Genomic DNA, 17,388 nt, shown 5'->3' with positions numbered 1-17,388 from the left:
TTGAAAATTAGAAGTCAAAACAAAATGTTTATTTTTTATTGTTAATATATTTGCAAATTTGGTTTGAAAATTAAGTTACTTGATATTATCCTAATGTATATATCTTTTGACAAATAAAAAATATACACAAAGGTAATTTTGAGTGGTGATATCCACACTCCTTTTTACTTTTCACACACCTTTATTATTTTCCGACTGTCGATCAATTGAGAGAGTCAAATGACATAAATTAATAAGTGATGAGTGACAAGTAGAAATAAGCATGTGAAGAGGCCACAAAACTAAACAGATACCCAAAAATACAACAACACACAAAGTCAGTCAGTACATTTCAGTTGCAAATGAAAATTATAAACAATAGGATTTGCTCCCTCTATCGCTGAGAGATTCTCTGTTATTGATGGCAATGGCGGACAATGGCAGTCGTCTGCAAATGCACAACAGCGAGGAGGAGCTTCTTCTGCTTCAGAGAAGTCAGTTTCGACAACAAGCCGGACCGCAGAAACCTCCTTCGAAATGTTTTGACCCTTCCCATTTTAAAAAAGGCCTCTTCACTCACTGCAGCCCATCCCTTGCCGGAAACAGTATTCTCAGATTTATCTCACACAATTACGGCTTTTCCGTTTTCTTTTGAGTTGCACGGTCTGTTTGGTTCCCCAGAATACGCAGGAAATTTTTTAAAGTTTTTGAGCTTCTGTAGGGTTTACTGAAGTGAATACTTGACTAGGTTCAGTTGGGTTGCTGATAAATTCAAACAATGAAATTTAGACGCTAATGCTTTTAATTGATTTGAAGAGAAGTTTCTGAGCTAGTTTATTGTATTTGAATGTTCAAATTGGATCCTATAAATGTGTCTGTGTGATAATTAGATGATTTTTTGCTTGCAGTATGAATGCATGAGAGAATTTGAGGTCCTCGATATTGTCATCATCCCTAGATAAGAGAATTCCCATATATGTGATGATGCCTGTTGATGCCTTCTACATTGATGGTACGGGGCGTCTAAGGATTAGGAAGTAAGTTTTATTATGACTTTCTGTTGATGAGGCTACGATGCATTTTCATTCTTAATTTAATTGCTATGCTCTTTTAAACGACGGAGTATGATTAGCTACAAGATTGCAGCTAACTATTTTGATCTCTTCCCAATTCAAGTTATATACACGTACGTTTCAAAATGGTTCTAAATTTATTTATTTTTAATTTAGTTTCCTTTCAAGTGAGATAGAATCTCCTTATATATTGCTCGATTTATTGTTGTTTCAGAATCAAGGCCTTAACTGTAGCTCTGAAAGCACTCAAGTTGGCAGGTATCCATGGAATTGCAGTTGAGGTTTGGTGAGGAATTGTAGAGCATTTCTCTCCTCTTACCAATGTATTAAAAGTATGAGGCGTGGGCGAGGTGTCCGAGAGATAGCCTAGCCTAGGCGTGAGGTGTGAGGCGTAGCCTCACGGGACCTAAATTTTTTAATATATACACTGAGCATACACATATATTATATTAAAAAAGAAGAAGATTATTATCAATAATCATCCTGAGCACATACATATATTATATAAATACATATACACACATATATATACATATTATATATATATATATATATATATATATATATATATATATATATATATAATGGAGGATGAAAAGCACAAGGAGCACACATATAACAATGCATGTAGACGGCACACACATCCTTTATATAAAAAATAAAAATCAGAAAACAAGGCAGAGAGATGATAGTGCAAGGAAGAGGTATGAAGTAGTAAAAACCCTACCCAAAATTTGGGTTTGGGAGTATTTTAAAAAAAATAAAAAAAAAATCCCTTGAGGCGCGCCTAGGCGGCTCCGGCAACGCCTTCCGTCCACTCCCTGAAAACAGAGGCGGCAACCCTCAAGCCCAACCTCACAGGGCGCCTAGGCACGCCCTGAGGTGAGCGTTTTAAAACATTGCCTCTTACATATGATTGGTCTCTATATGAAGGGCCTTTCAAACTGATTTCTGACTCAGGTTTGAAGTTGCATGGTGCCTTGTCTTTTCACTCAAATGTTAAAACTTCTTCTAGCAGAAAATGGAGTGTAACTCTTCTGCTTTGGATCATAAAGGTTTGTTTTCTCTGCAATTTTGAAATCCCATTTGACTGTTTGGCCTTTTATTGGTAAAGTGCACATGGCTGTACTGGAATGCTTAATTTACCCAGTCATACTCTGTTGTGACAAAATAAGAAACATAACCCATTTGGATGACTAGAGATGGTATCAACTTTTCTTCAGTATCCTGCTCTGCAACATGCTATGGTCCTATGTTCCCCATTACCATACTTGATTTTAGCTTTGATGTGCATAAAAAGTTTATCTTTGCAAAGGGATGTAACAGAAAAACGATAGTTTGGCCTTCATTACATGCCCATCAGTTTGAATCCTGAATTTAGATAAAGAAGTGGACCTCTTCTGTTTTTCTTTCCTCCCAGATTGGTGATCAGAATAAGCATATATATTATCGAGACAAAAATGGATTTTCCAATGATGATTATTTTACACTCAGAATTGACCATGTTCCTCTCTTTTGCGGCCGGATTGCTCTCCAATGTTATGAAGATTTCTTGTCAAGTTTTGCTAAGAAATTTGAATCCTTAATTGGAGTTGTGATAGAAGAAATTAGTGTTGGTCTTGGTCCTTCTGGTGGACTTAAGTATGTTACTGTTACACTAGAACCACAAGTATGAAGCCAGTCCAATGATTTCTTATGCAACATTGTTACATTGCTCACACAGATATCTTGCACATCCTTTTGGTGAAGGTAAATGGAAGTTTCCTGGAATCGGTGAATTCCAGTGCTATGACAAGTGCATGTATGCTAAAAATCTTTCATTCCTGTGATAGAAATTTGGTTGCTATTGAACTTTTCCTATTTACAGCTTTGCTTATTCTAGGATGGGCGACCTAAAGATGGCTGCACGCGAGGAAGGAAAGCCTCAGTGGGGAGAGAATGGACCACAAAATGCTGGCTATTACAACAGTCTCCCATCTGAAGTTCCATTCTTTGAAGAAGGAGAGGAAAGCATTCTTTCTGATTATGGGTGTTTTTTCCTTGTATGAAACTGATTGAAGCAGCTTGCTTTATTATTTCCCATGAAAAATTTCTGCATAACTGAAGCCTAGTGTAAATTGCACGAAATCATTGTTTGTATTTCATCCTCGAACTACCACATTGTTTCTTTAGCCAGGAAACACTTCTGTGTAGGTGCCTGTAAACAATATGGGCCTGCAATATATATTTTAAATCATTAGTGGAACTTTTCTTATAACTAACTCTATTTGCTTCTAGGGGTTATACTTGCAGACTGTTTGCTTGAGGAGTCTTAAATACTCTTACGCAACATGATTAAAAGTAGATATGTTTTAATGATTTAATATGAAGTCATGACAATGGAATGGGTTCTTAAGAAACTGCACTAAGTTAGATGCAATTTGATTAAGAATGAAATGCATTGATGCTTGTCTTCTGGAAAGAAAAAAACAAAATCATCATAGGATGTACTGGTTAGTAAACTAAGGACAATTATGGATGTATAAGTGAAAATTTAAATCATGTATGGCTCTTTATCATGCAATACTTGGCATAACATAATTAAACTTATTGGAAAACAATGTGGAGCTTAGGAGATCTGACAGTGGCTTGACTTGTAGTAGGGATGGTACAGTGGTTGGTTGCTCCATCATGCAGATGATATTCTTGCAAAGGCAGCTAACATTCTGAAGAAATATCAAGAATAGAAGCAAACTTCTATTCTATTGGCAGCTAAAATTGGTGGTACCAGACGAGAGCACACCCTGCTGAATTGATAGCTTGATACTACAACAGTGCTCTTAGAGATGGTTATGATCATGTTGCTTCCATTTTGTCTCGTCATGGAGCTGCTTTGCATGTTTCGTAAGATTCCAAGTTTTAAGGTTCTGACTGGAATTTTGTTCATTGTCTACCTGATAATTAGGGTTGCTTACACATTCACTTGATTTCAAATGTATCTATTCTACCATGTTCACGTACTAAATATTTTAAGGAAAACCAATGAAAAATGATTGAAAACTTTGAGTTTTAATGATAAGGACAAAATAAAGGGTAAAGTGAATAGTACCAGAATTGACTTTTTAGTGTAAAAATGTGGTTTTTCCTTAAAGTGAACAGTACCGGGAGCTTTTCGTTAAAGTTCCCAATATTTTATTGCAGCAGCTTAGCAATGATGGATGGTGATAACCCAGCATCCTATCTTTGCAGTTCAGAAGGATTACTCCAACAGGTACAATCCAAAAGGATTACTCCAACAGGTACGAGGCCTGTTAATTAATAACGCTTCCTTAGCTTATTGCTTTGTTGGTACTTTTTTTTAACTTACTTTAGAAATTTTATCTGTATAATTCAAGCTTTTAAGTTAGGTAGGACTAACCCATGCAGCTGTGCTTGTCACAGCAGGTCATGCAGGGCCTCTAGGTTCAACATGGGCTTGGAACGGGCCAATATGAGCTTTTTCAGTATTACAGATATTGGGTATTTTTTATCTGTTTTTTAGGCTTCTTTTAGTATCTTATAATTCATTCTGAAGTAAATCTTTAGTTTTAATTGGGTTGTCTTGCCCAGATATTAAAGAAGAAACATATGACAAGTTGATCAATAACCATTTTTCTGTTTTATTGAAGTTTGGAATACAATTGATAATTTGATATTACTAAACAACAAAAATAGAATTGCATCCGTATAATAGTGTCGTACTACTTTAGATTGGCATGGTTTGTCCATTTACACCGGTGGGTGGTGGTAGTGCCTAGTGGTGGCTTCTGTTGTCTACAATTCTATCAGTCAATTAGTTTCTTCAATAAAATGTCTGCCTTATGCTTTGTTTATTGGGTATATATCATATTATACAATTCCAATGTAGTCTAACATGATTCGATTTGCACCAGATATGGAGTGTTTCAAAGAAAAGGGTACATTTGATTAGGAGAAATACCAATGAAGGATTTGACAGGGTAAGTTCTTCCTTTCCTCAAGAACAAAAGCAAATTTCAGCTACCATTTATTTCTATTAGACATATATTGGATATTGCAAATGTCTTATAACTAGAAACACATGGCTTCTTCTTTTGCCCATTGTGTGTTGCGTGTTCACGCGTCTGCTTTTCTCTTGCACGTTGGTTTATGCAAATACATACTAACTATTACCATTCCCAGGCCGAAGCTGTAAGATCATTTACATATTTCAGAATGAATGATAATATATTTAGGGCTGAAAATTAGAGTAATTTCGTTCCTTTTGTTAAAAAGATGAGCACAAATTGGTGAAGCAGCCAAAAATCCCAACTTAAATAGTAAATTTATTGATCTAGAGTAGCAGCCTCATTGCCCTATAATTTTTTGTCAAGGGCATGTGTAGAAGTTTAGAAGTTTGTCACTTCTTGATATATTGACTGAAATAACTTTGTGTTTCCATGACAGGTGTTCTTGACCTGGAAATGTAAATTTTTGAAACGGATTTGGTTGGCCATAGAAACTAAATGCTTTACCATCAAACTATGAGAAGAATAATTGGAATTGCAATCTTGGTACTACTGGTCACATTGCCTAGTCAAATACAGGTACAACATTTCAATTTAAGGAATATCCACATACTGTCATATCCGTCACCATACGAAACTAATGTAGGCTTTGCAGATAGAAAACAACAATAAGAAAATGGATCCGAAAATATAGAGAACAAAAAGAACTAAGAGTTCACTCCTTCACAGTCCTTCAAATACCTCGTCTTGATTTTGGTGAGTGTGATTGCAGCATCTTTCATGTTAATTCTCTCTCTCGGCAATGCTGCAGTGCAAGCTAAAGCTAATCTCATAACGGATGATAAGCAATCCCTCCTGCTCACGAAATCATCATCTTCCTCTGTCCCAAGTATATCGGCATCCACAACTTCATCTATAGCAGCATCTAGAAATAATGAATCTGCAATCCATTGCTTTAAATTCATTTCCCCAACAAACATCTCATCCGTTGGCTTCCTTTTTGTGAATGTCTCTATGAGTACAATACCAAAACTATACACATCCCCACTCATCGAAATGCTTCCTTCGATCCCGAACTCTGCAAAATTTGTATGTTAATTTAGTTATATATGATAAAAAGGAAATTATAACTCCTAATAAGACCAACATATACAAAATTGAAAAAATACATCACCTGGAGCCATATATCCAACTGTGGCTAGGGTCATGGTTTCTGTCATCGAATCTCCACCGCTGACGAGTCTTGCAATGCCAAAATCAGCAACATGTGCAACCATATGATCATCTAGTAGTATATTGCTTGGTTTCACATCACAATGAACGATAGGTATCGAGTAACCATGATGAAGATATTCTAGTGCCGATGCAACATCTTTCATTATGTCCAACCTTTGTAGGATATTCATGGAGCGTTTTGGAGAATACAACCACTGTTCGAGGCTTCCATTAGGCATCAATTGAAGTACCAAGGCTTTGAAATCAAGTTCATCGCAATAACTTATGATTTTAATAAGATTCCGATGACGGATATTGCTTAGCATTTCACATTCCTTATCAAAACTCTTGAATGCCCCTTCTAGCTGTAAATTGAAAACCTTGACGGCGATATGTATCCTGTCTGACAGTGTTCCTCTGTATACTGAGCTAAACCCCCCTGTGCCTAGTAAGTTACTCTCGTGAAGTCCATTTGTCGCCTTTACAAGTTCTAGGCGCGAAACTCTTCTCCAAAGAACTTGATGTAGCAAGGCAGTTTCTCTTACAACTTCAACATTCCTTTTCCTACATAGTATCAGAATCAATGCAGCAGCCGCTAGCAGTATTACTGACATGACCCCTGAGATGATACATTTAGCTTTCCTCCAATTGGGCTTAACTTCTGTTTTATATTTGCACAATGGAACGTGGAGTCGGGAAGCACCACAGAGTGCACCGTTTGATACAAATGAATCAACAGAGAAGTTTCCGAAAGGCCCACCGGTTGGAATTTCTCCTTGGAGTTTGTTGAAAGACAAATTCAGATGCTTGAGATACAAGAGTGCTTCCAATGACTTTGGGATCTCTCCAGATAGATTGTTTTTGGACAAATCCAAGAATTCTAGGCTTAGCACGGTTTTAAATGAATTGGGAATAGGGCCTTCTAAATAATTGTTTGCCAAGGACAGATTAATCATATTTTGAAGACCACCAATGCTACTGGGAATGTTTCCGGAGAAATGGTTATTTGACAAGTCCATATTCAGCACATCTTTCAACTTTCCGATGTCTTCCGAGAGTGGTCCAACTAGATAATTGGATGACAAGTTTAGGTGCAATATATACTTGAGTTCCCACAAGGAAGATGGTACTTTAGAAGTTAACGAATTGGACCCTAAAAATAGACCTCTTAGAGCTACTGCCAAAGTACCCAAGCAGGAAGGAATAGAACCAAATAGACGATTACCACCCAAACTTAACTCGGCTAGGTTGTCTAGTTGACAGAGTTCATCCGGGATATGTCCTCGTAGTTCGTTATTATACAAATACAAACCTTGGAGATTTTGTAGCCTTTGTATTGAAGTTGGAATTGCTCCCCTCAACTGATTGTTTCCCAGGTTAAATAATATCAAGCTGCTCAAGTTGCCAATATCAACTGGAATGTTACCCCTGATGTTGGAATTTCTTAAACCAACATATAGGAGTGACATAGAGAGATTCCTGCCAGAAGCTGGAATCGTGGTGTTTAGTGGATTATTTGACAAGAACAATGCTGTCAAATTTCTAAGATTAAACAAGCAAGAGAGAGGGCTTACTGCTTGTGGAGTAGAAGCATCAATTGTCAAATTATTCGAGTACAAGTCAAGGTACTCGAGGTTTTTCAAGGAACAGAGCGTGCTAGGAAGAAACCCGGTAAATGAGTTTTGGCCCATGTCTAGCTGCTTGAGCTTGGAAGCATTGGAGAGGTTAGGGAGTAGTCCAGCCACGAGGTTATTTCTTTCTACAAAAAGGAATTCTAGGTTTGGAACGTTAAGACCGATGTTTGCTGGGAGGCTACCTGAGAGCTGATTAAAAGGAAACGATATTATTCTTATCATGGAGAGATTGAAGAGTTTGGATGGGATGACGCCACTGAGATTATTAATACCCAGATACAACTCCTCTAACTGTAGAAGATCACCAATCTCATCTGGTATTGTACCTGTCACAATTTCAGCACGTTTGCATTAAATTTTTAACTTCAGTTTAACTAAAAACTAAAAGCAAAATGATTATCAAACAGTCCTAAATTTACTACCTGTTAAATTATTGCTATCAAGATAAATCTCGGTTAAGTAGGTCAAATTGCCAAGACTTTTCGGTATGCTTCCACGGAAATTGTTATCTTCTAAATTCAGTTCACGAAGCTCTTTGCATTGCCACAGTTTGGAGGGAATAAGACCGTCAAACTGGTTTCGACCCAAATTAAATATTCGAATACTCGGAAGATGCTCACATATATTGTCCGGAAGATTGCCACTCATGTTGTTTCCAAATAGAGCCAAAGTAGTCAAAGAAGATATGTTGAGGACAGGCACAAAAGCAGAGCCTTTTAGGGCATTGTCTTGCACAAACAACTCCTCCAGCTGACCTAAACTGCCTATCTCGTTCGGAAGTTCTATAAAATAAATCCGTATATATATTAAAATCATGTATAGACATAGGAGCAGCTTATTAGTAGAAATCCCGTTGTACTGTAGCAAAAGGGGGATAACATTATAAGGACCATGTACTCACTATATAGGGCCTCTTTTTTGCTCCCGAATACGAGGGTCTTACACAGTAAATATATGATCCTACGATAGTTCTCTCATCTCACTTTTTGCTAAAGTGGAACGAGATCCCTGCTATAGATGTAATAAAACCTAAGTCATACAGTCTACCTTCAAACTTGTTGTCGTCAAGGTATATGCCCTTCACCATTGTTAAGTTGCCGATTTCTCTGGGTATGCTACCTGTTAAATATGTGCATGCATTCCAACAAAAAGGAAGGTAAAAAAAAACAAACGAGATGATTGTTATACATCTTATATATAGATGTTAAAATGAAACAAAGTTGTTAAAATGTAATCATGAAGCAAGCAACATTAATTTATATTCCTAGGTGGTTGGTAATGGTGGTACGTACGTACCTGATAGTTGGTTCCTTCTCAGATTAATTATTTCGAGTCCAGATAAGTTGAAGATAGCAGCGGGTATGAAACCAGAGAAGCCATTACCGTACAATTTGATGGTTTGAAGTTTAGGAAAGGACCCAAACCACGAAGGAATGGTTCCCATAAAGCTGTTGTTTCCAAAGTTAATCGCCTTCAACCGGCGCAAACGAGATAGTTCTTGCGGTAGGGGACCATGAAAGCTATTATTCTTAAGGCCCAACTCAACGAGAAATGAGAGGTTGCCTAGATGCGGAGGAATAACTCCGGCAAGACCCATGTGCGAGAGATTTAACGCCGTGACTCTATGGTGGCCAGCACCACAGCTAACGCCAACCCAGTTGCAAATGTCGAAATTGGAGGCAGACGACCAGTTGGCGGTCAAGATGTTTTGAGGATCACTAGTGATGTGAGCCTTGAGAGTAAGAAGCGAAGACTGATCTGTGCTGAAATTGGTATGAGATATTGCTGATGCACCTGCAGTTAAGTAATTAGCCATAATCATCATATTGATATAACACAAGCAGTGTATCATTGACAACATTTTTGATAGTAGGAAACGACTTCTCTCCTTAATTGTAGTAGTTTTCGTCTTTCGGTTTAAATTCGATCAAAAACTAGAACTCATTACATTCACATAAATAGGGAAGCAAGTAGGTGTTACCAAGACTTGTGAACGACTTAGACTTGCCCGGCTTCTACGTCAAGGTGGGAGACTTAGACTAGTCGAACGAAGACGTGTGATTTGGATTTTTGAACATATCAAACACGCACCATTCATTTTTTGCTGATAGCTTGAAGGTGACGTACGCCGTAACACCTACCAACTGCAACTTGGAAGTGCGCAATCAGTGATAAGGATGTTTTGGTCTGTGGGGGTGATATTTGGTAATTGGTGCTGCTAGCCGACGAGTTCTGTCCATTTTGTGGGCACAGCTGGAGAATGCCCAAATGTGGAATTTTAGGCTTCAGTTCACCCTCAAAACAAACAACACCATAAATTTCAAGATTGATATTTAATGATGACTACATTTTGATTCAATTGCAAATGCAAATGCGACCAAACACATAACAGTTACATTCTTCCGGACGAAACGTTTTCAACGACGTTTACATATAATCAAGCTCTAGTTGAACACTCTTCGGATTCGAAAATCATCTAAACTTGGCTAATTAGTTTTTCTGAACAGAACAAAGCAAAGATGATACGCAAATTGTCAAATAATTACGGTCTTATGCTTCTAAATTATTAATCACGATCGCATGTACACATTCATTGCAGCAATAACGAAGAAGGGAAGTACTAACCAGAGGTTGAAAACTAGTTCAGATACGTACATACACTATCATGCAGACTTGCCATTGGAGATGCTCTGAATATGCAAAGGCTTCTTATATGACTGCAGAAAGGGAGAACACACCACGCTTAGAGATGAAGCAGGCATGCACCTGCAAGCCATGGTGGTAATCGAATTCCAGTTAAAGGGAACAAAACTCCAGCCGCCACCGGCATGCTGAGGATATTGTAGCCCAGGGCCCAGACATAATTCAATCAAATTCGAGACATGGTCCTTCTAGAGAGATCAATGGCTGTAACTACATCTTCCAAGTTGCTCTTCATCAGAACTATAAGCAGCTTCTATAGATAGCTACGTTGGTGCCAGCACCAATTGCCATGCCAACATCTCCTGCAACCATAGCCGGAGAGTCATTAATTCCATCTCCCATCATTGCCACTGCCATTCGTTTCATCTGCATCCAAATCCACTTTAACAAGTCAGAAAACACTATGTTAGATGGATAACTCACATATCAAGTCAGAAACAAACTTAACATAGAAAAATGAGTTTGAAGATTTCTATAAGACATTATTTTACCCTAGATAAGTCATTTGAAATATAATTTAGTAATCCTCAATCTGCGTTCAAAACCAGAACAAAATTACTTGTGGAGCTGGGTAATTGTAATCCACTCACACCACCCCTGTAACTATTATATAATCGTAACTGTAATTCTTTGATTCTATCAGGTTTTCCTAGTGGATCCATCTCAGCAGACACCTTATCAATGCCAACCTCCATCGCACTGGCTGCCGCTGTAGCCCAGTTATCACCAGTAACCACGATGCTTGTAATGTTTATCAAGTGAAGATAAGAGATGACTCGTGCAGCCTCTGACTTCACCGGATCAGTTACAGCAAAAGACCCAGCAATCTTTCCATCAATGGAAACCAACACACACGTTCAAGCCAGATTATCATGTTCTGAAACATACTTGTCAACCTCAGGACCAACCTGGACATTATTTTCCCGCATGAGCCTCACCAATCACCATTTACCTACATATTTCTCAAATAGAAGCATGTTAGCATGATTGACAAAAAAAATTTACAATAGCATAGTCACAAAGAGTTGTCTCATCTGTAACTTAACTGTACAAACACAAATTTTTTAATGCAAGTATGCAAAATAAACGTTTCATTTACAAATTTGAATCATAAGCACCAACCTCTGTGACAATAGACATAGCACAGAACTCCTCCATTGAGTAATTGGAGAAGAGCACCGCATTGACTACTACGGGTTTCCCAACTGCCAGAGTCCCTGTTTCATAAAAAACAACCGTTTTCGCTGGCATGGATCAAACACGTCCGTAAACGTCCAGACACCAACAAAGTGTCAAATACTAAGAAACGTATCAACCTTCATGAATTAGGTACCGTTTGTTCAGCTTTTAATTTTGGAAAGAACATAAACCCTAAAAAGGACGAAACAATTATTAGCCTTGTTATTAAAAAAAAAAAAGGAGTTGGGGTAGAGAGAACTCTCCTTCAATGAGAGCTGTCATCTACAAGAAATGGGGAGTTAAAACTTGGCGAGTACGGCTTGGTGACATGGACAAGGTGCATACAGCCATCAATCGTCCAGAACCAAAGGGTCATATGAGACAGATTCCAACTATAAAATGATAGTTGCACGTTCAATCCCAATATATGCAGGAAGTACATCCTCCATACCCAATGACATAGATTGCATTTAGGTTTATGTCAAGAGCCTAAACGTTGATTGAGCCAAGGCAGAGCGTTTTACTGGTCAGGAATGAAGTACATAACTTGTAATCATACGGAACATTAACATAATGTATGGTGGTAGCATAGGGGATAATATGAAATGACCAGAACAATATGAGGAGAGCAACTTCATAATGGAGGAAAGACAAGAAAAAAAAACTACACTTGCACCCTCAAGACACATAGAGAATGTATCTAATCAGAAATTGTTTTTTCCTAAACCACAACAAACAGGTTTTCGACGTCCTCGGAAGGAAAAGTAGGAACAAGTATAATGAAGCAACTAAACAAACCAGCAAAAACAACATGAAAATAAAACGCATGGAAACCAGATTCTAAATTAAAAAAGAAATTTGTTTCCAAGTATAAGGTGGTCTTAACATGATCAACACCATACAGATTACAGACTAAGCTTAAAAACAACTGTTATCTATTAAGCAAAACTCGAACTCCTTGACATGGCAACCTCTTAATCCAGGATGTAGAGTAGAAAAACAAAATTATTGACAAACCGAAAAATAACAATTTAACTTGCATAGTAAACGAATATTAGTAAAGTTACATAACTCAATGGATTACATATACCAGTAAAAAAGCAAAACATCAGTGTTTGGGAAGTTACCTTATTTGAAATGTAAGGAGCATCTGGTGTACATACAGGGTAGACTGTCCTTGCAAAATTCAGGGCTTCAAAATAAATTCAAAAGAAATCAAAACTATTAATCCTAACAACTGTTTAGTAAAGGATAAAACAATCTTTCCATCAAACAAATTTGAGAAACAAAAAATGGGAAATAAATTTAAGTTGAATAGAGGTGACAATTGCCAACCCAGAAATCCAAACGAAATCCCCAAAAATTCACGCCCCCAAAACCCTACAAATCACCAGAGTTGAAAACCAGCGCTACACTGGGATCATCCACACAGCGACGAACTCCGATCATTGTCACCGATCTCATCTCCTTCCAAAGCCAAAACCCTTTCAAGAAAAAGAGGGTAATGAATATGATAAAGCCAGTAATGAATGAAATAACCCAATTTCTATCACCAATCACCCTTGCTGAGTGATGATTCACATACTTCCTCATATTTGTTTATGGGTTCCTATCCAACAAAATTTCAACTTAGTACCCAAATACTGTATCAGCTCACGAACACAGAGATGTTTATCAAATTCAAAGCAAAACCCACACATATTCTGAAGATTCTAGAGTTAAAAGAGGAGCAAGGAGGTTTGGTTACGGAACCTAAAACGCTATTTTAATGAGCAAATGAATATCTAAACTGGGGTTAACAATTTTCAGCAATTAAAAACATGTCTTTCGATCGAAGTTGCATAAATTACAGAACTTTGGGATTAAGGAGGAACAAAAAGCCCAAATTCCAATCAAGAAAAATAAAAAAAATTGTATGTAAATTTAAGCTTTACCTGTAGATTGGCAGACGCAAAAGCATACTGGATCCAACGGGAGCCACATGTGAGAACTGGATGCCCAGCCTTTGACACGTTATCGAGTGAGTTTAGGGATCTGGGTTTTGTGTTTGCCGTTGAATTTTGGAATGATCTGGAGAAATTTGGGTCTTAGGGTTCTAAGGATTTGAGTGAACCGAAATTGATTTGGATGAGCAACTTTTAGTTTCGATTCGCGGTGGAGCAAGGATGAAGAGGTGGAGGAGGAAGGAATGAAAGACTTAACTTCTAAAGTTTCAAGTGCTCAACAAATTTCGAACAATGTATGTTTCAATACTTCAAAAAAAAAGGACATGCATCAAAGACTCTTAGGTGGAAAAAATATGCATTGGCTGAAATGGAGATAATTAGGATTTAAAATGTTAAAAATTTTCTTTTTGCCTCACTAATTAGATGCAAAAGTGAGATTGTATGAATAATTTTACATTCAGAAACATGAACTACACATAATCACAACTGATCTAACAATGAGAAAGTATATAAGACAATACACTATCAATAGGCTAAAACACTCTTTTAATTGATCTAACAATAGCCTAATAGGATTAACTAAACCATTAGAGACTACAACAACGAGAAAGTCTGAAGATTAAAGTTCTAGTTGAATATCTTTGAACCCCTAGGTGTTGGAAACATTTTCATTAAATTTGTTCAGGAAAATATAGAAACTCATGATGCAATTCCATCGTCTGAGATAGCACGTATTTACCCGGAATCCAACCTTAAGCTAACATTTTTCATAAGTTTATTCCTTTTGTTAACTACACTGTAATTTATAAAACAATTTTAGAAAAACTCAAGTCTAGATAATGGATTTTCGTTGCAGTTTAAAAAATTTTGACTTGTGTTCTAAGCACAATAATGTATTCACATTTCAATTGTCAAAGACATCGCAATAATCCCCGACTGAAGATATTAAATAAAGACAATAGCATGCCAAAGATTAAAACCCCTCATTTCAAACTCTGCGAATGCACAGCTCTGTTTAATTTTCTTCTCCAGAGACCAGACTGAGCGAGGAGTCAAGTTCTCCAGTGCACCATCAATCTCCCGTTCGAGCAGCCATCACCACCTCACTCGCCACTCCGGCGAGGCACCACCTTGCCACCACCCTCATGTCTCACTCCCTCTCTACCACTCTCCCTATTTCCCTCACCTCTTTCTCTCGATACTGTGCTCGCTGCACAGAAACAGCAAGGTGACCACCGTCGCCATTTTTCACGGCGAACTAGACGGTCACGAAACCATCACCATTAATCTCGCCACCTAGGCAAGTTTTACCATCCCCGAACCCACCCTCTGCAAACTGCCTTCATGCCTTCTAATTTCAATTCTTGCATTTCTTGTATGGTATCCATGTTTTGCACATTCAAATACTTATATACCGACTGAGAATAACAATATAAATACCACACCCACCTCTTTTTCCCCACTTGAAAAAATACCTAAAAAGCACATTAACCACCATAGTTTAAGAATCCAGACATGGCTCCAAATTTCAATCTAATTAATGAAATTACAGAGGATTCTACCTACCTCATGAAAACAAATATGTTCAGTTAAAGAAATTCCCTAATCATTAAACTACTTCTTAACTATGTCAGCCATACCAATCTAATAAAAAATCCATGTTTCAATCAATTTTTATTAATTCCAACTCCAAGTATTTCAGCATCTAGATTATAGAAAAGTCATAACAAAACTCAATCTTGGTGCTAAAGCACACTTCATTAACCTCACCTTCATCAAGCCCATGATTCCTGCCATGAGATCTTTCTCTTAATCACTTGGCTTCAGATGCAAGATCAAAATATCGAAGCGTTCAGTTCCATTTCTGCGCACAGCAAATTGAAAATTGAAATATGTTATACTTTACTCGGAAACTTCATATGTATTATGAAAGCATATAAACGGATAGATTTGAAAACTTATAAAGCTACCTAATTAAGTTGAAAAGTCACTAATTAAGATCAGGTGCCGGTGCATCCAGTGAGCCTTCCAAGGAAAGATGGCCCCATGGACTTAGACCTTGAAAACTGAGGCTTGTTTCGCCTTGTAATTGTATGATCAGTAGCATTCTTATGGATTGTAATTGTATGATCAGTAGTATCCTTATGGATTCCCAGATGAATCCTCAAAATTTTGTTCTCATCCGTTAGCTTATGCACATGGGACAAAAGCCGCTCAATTGTTTCACACTTCTCCTTGTTTCTCCTTATCAACTCAGCTCACTGCTGCATATTTCGTCAATGAGTTCCGAGATCTTTTCATGCAACATTTTATCTTTTTCAACCACATTACCATCAGATTCTACACCATGATCAATACTCTCTTTTTCCATATATTCTTCAAAAGTACACAAACCAACCTTTTTTAGGACAGACCAGCATTTGTTTGTTTTTATGGCTCTGAATTTTGTTTCCGTTTTCTCTTTTGTTGTGGTCTGATCAAAATGCACTCCAAAAACTAATTTGAGTGCTTACACAGATGTACGTCGCATAAAAATAAAAAAATCAAAAACAGCAGCAGAGATAAAAAAAAATTACAATAATTCTACAAAAATTTAAATCAAAAGCTTAAGACTAAGGTATGGTTTGGGGTTGAGGTGATTTTAAAAAATGGGATGAAAAAAAGCTGGGAGAGTTTTTGGTGTTTGGTAAACTTCCAGCTTCAGCTTTTTTTCACAGTTTTGGGTGAAAAAAAGCCAAAAAACAGAAGCAGCAAAAGGCAGCTTTGAAAAACTGGCTTTTCAGCTTCTGCGCAAACCTCAAAACACGTATGAACAGTAACCCCTTAATGAAAGTTTCTAGCAATCCTACCCTTAAATCCAAATTATTGATTCGAACAGAACGACATAAACATAAATCACCACAAAATCTCATCTCTGAAATCCAAAAAAGTCATGAACATCACAAAAAGTACAGATTTTCAACCTGAAAAACCACCTACTCAGAAGCATTTCATCTCAAATTTTCCACCTATCAGTTAGATGAACCCAAGAGCCATGCAAACACAGCAAGCACAAAAATCCCAGAAAAAAAAATAATACCCACAAACAGATGCACTGCAATCGCATCCAAACATCAAAAGAAAAAGGAAATTTACGGGCATACTAAAATGGCAATATACAAGAACGTGTGAAACTTTATCGAACAAACACGTACCCTCCCTTCATCTCTATCATCCCCCTTTTGCTCCTCCCAGCTTCATCTCTACCAAAGATCTTTGAAGATTTGTGTCGCCCCCAGCTTTATCGTCGAGCTCGTTGTCCTCTACTCAGATCCTCGGCTTCCTCGACTCCCAATCTCACTCTTCGCTCGACCATTGCCTTCATCCGCTACGACATCGTCGACAAACTCCACGATGCTAGCCAAAACCCAGAAGACAAAAAATACCGATCTGCCGAGACCCATATGAAATTCAGCTTGTGAAAAATCCAAAAAACAAAAAACCCATATGACAAATCTAGAAGTTTTTTTTTAGAATGAATGAGAAAAATTGGAATTTGATGATGAGGGAGAAAGTGGCGAAAAGAATGGAATTTGGTGATGAGAGAAAAAGTGACGAGGGAGAGACAGAGAGGTAGTTGGACGGGAAGGATAAAAAAATGAAGATGATTCTAGAG

General features: G+C 37.5%; 2 pseudogenes; one reads left to right on the top strand and one right to left on the bottom strand.

Moving 5' to 3' along the window:
* Window positions 1-400: 400 nt before the first annotated feature.
* LOC137714732 (inactive beta-amylase 4, chloroplastic-like) lies at window positions 401-5,489 on the top strand (annotated as a pseudogene).
* A 96-nt stretch (window positions 5,490-5,585) lies between these two features.
* LOC137714733 (probable LRR receptor-like serine/threonine-protein kinase At3g47570) lies at window positions 5,586-9,850 on the bottom strand (annotated as a pseudogene).
* Between the last annotated feature and the right edge of the window lie 7,538 nt (window positions 9,851-17,388).

This window comes from Pyrus communis, chromosome 14, assembly GCF_963583255.1.
Source record: "Pyrus communis chromosome 14, drPyrComm1.1, whole genome shotgun sequence".
In the NCBI taxonomy this organism is placed as follows: domain Eukaryota; kingdom Viridiplantae; phylum Streptophyta; class Magnoliopsida; order Rosales; family Rosaceae; genus Pyrus; species Pyrus communis.
This window is presented reverse-complemented; position numbering and strand designations above follow the sequence as displayed.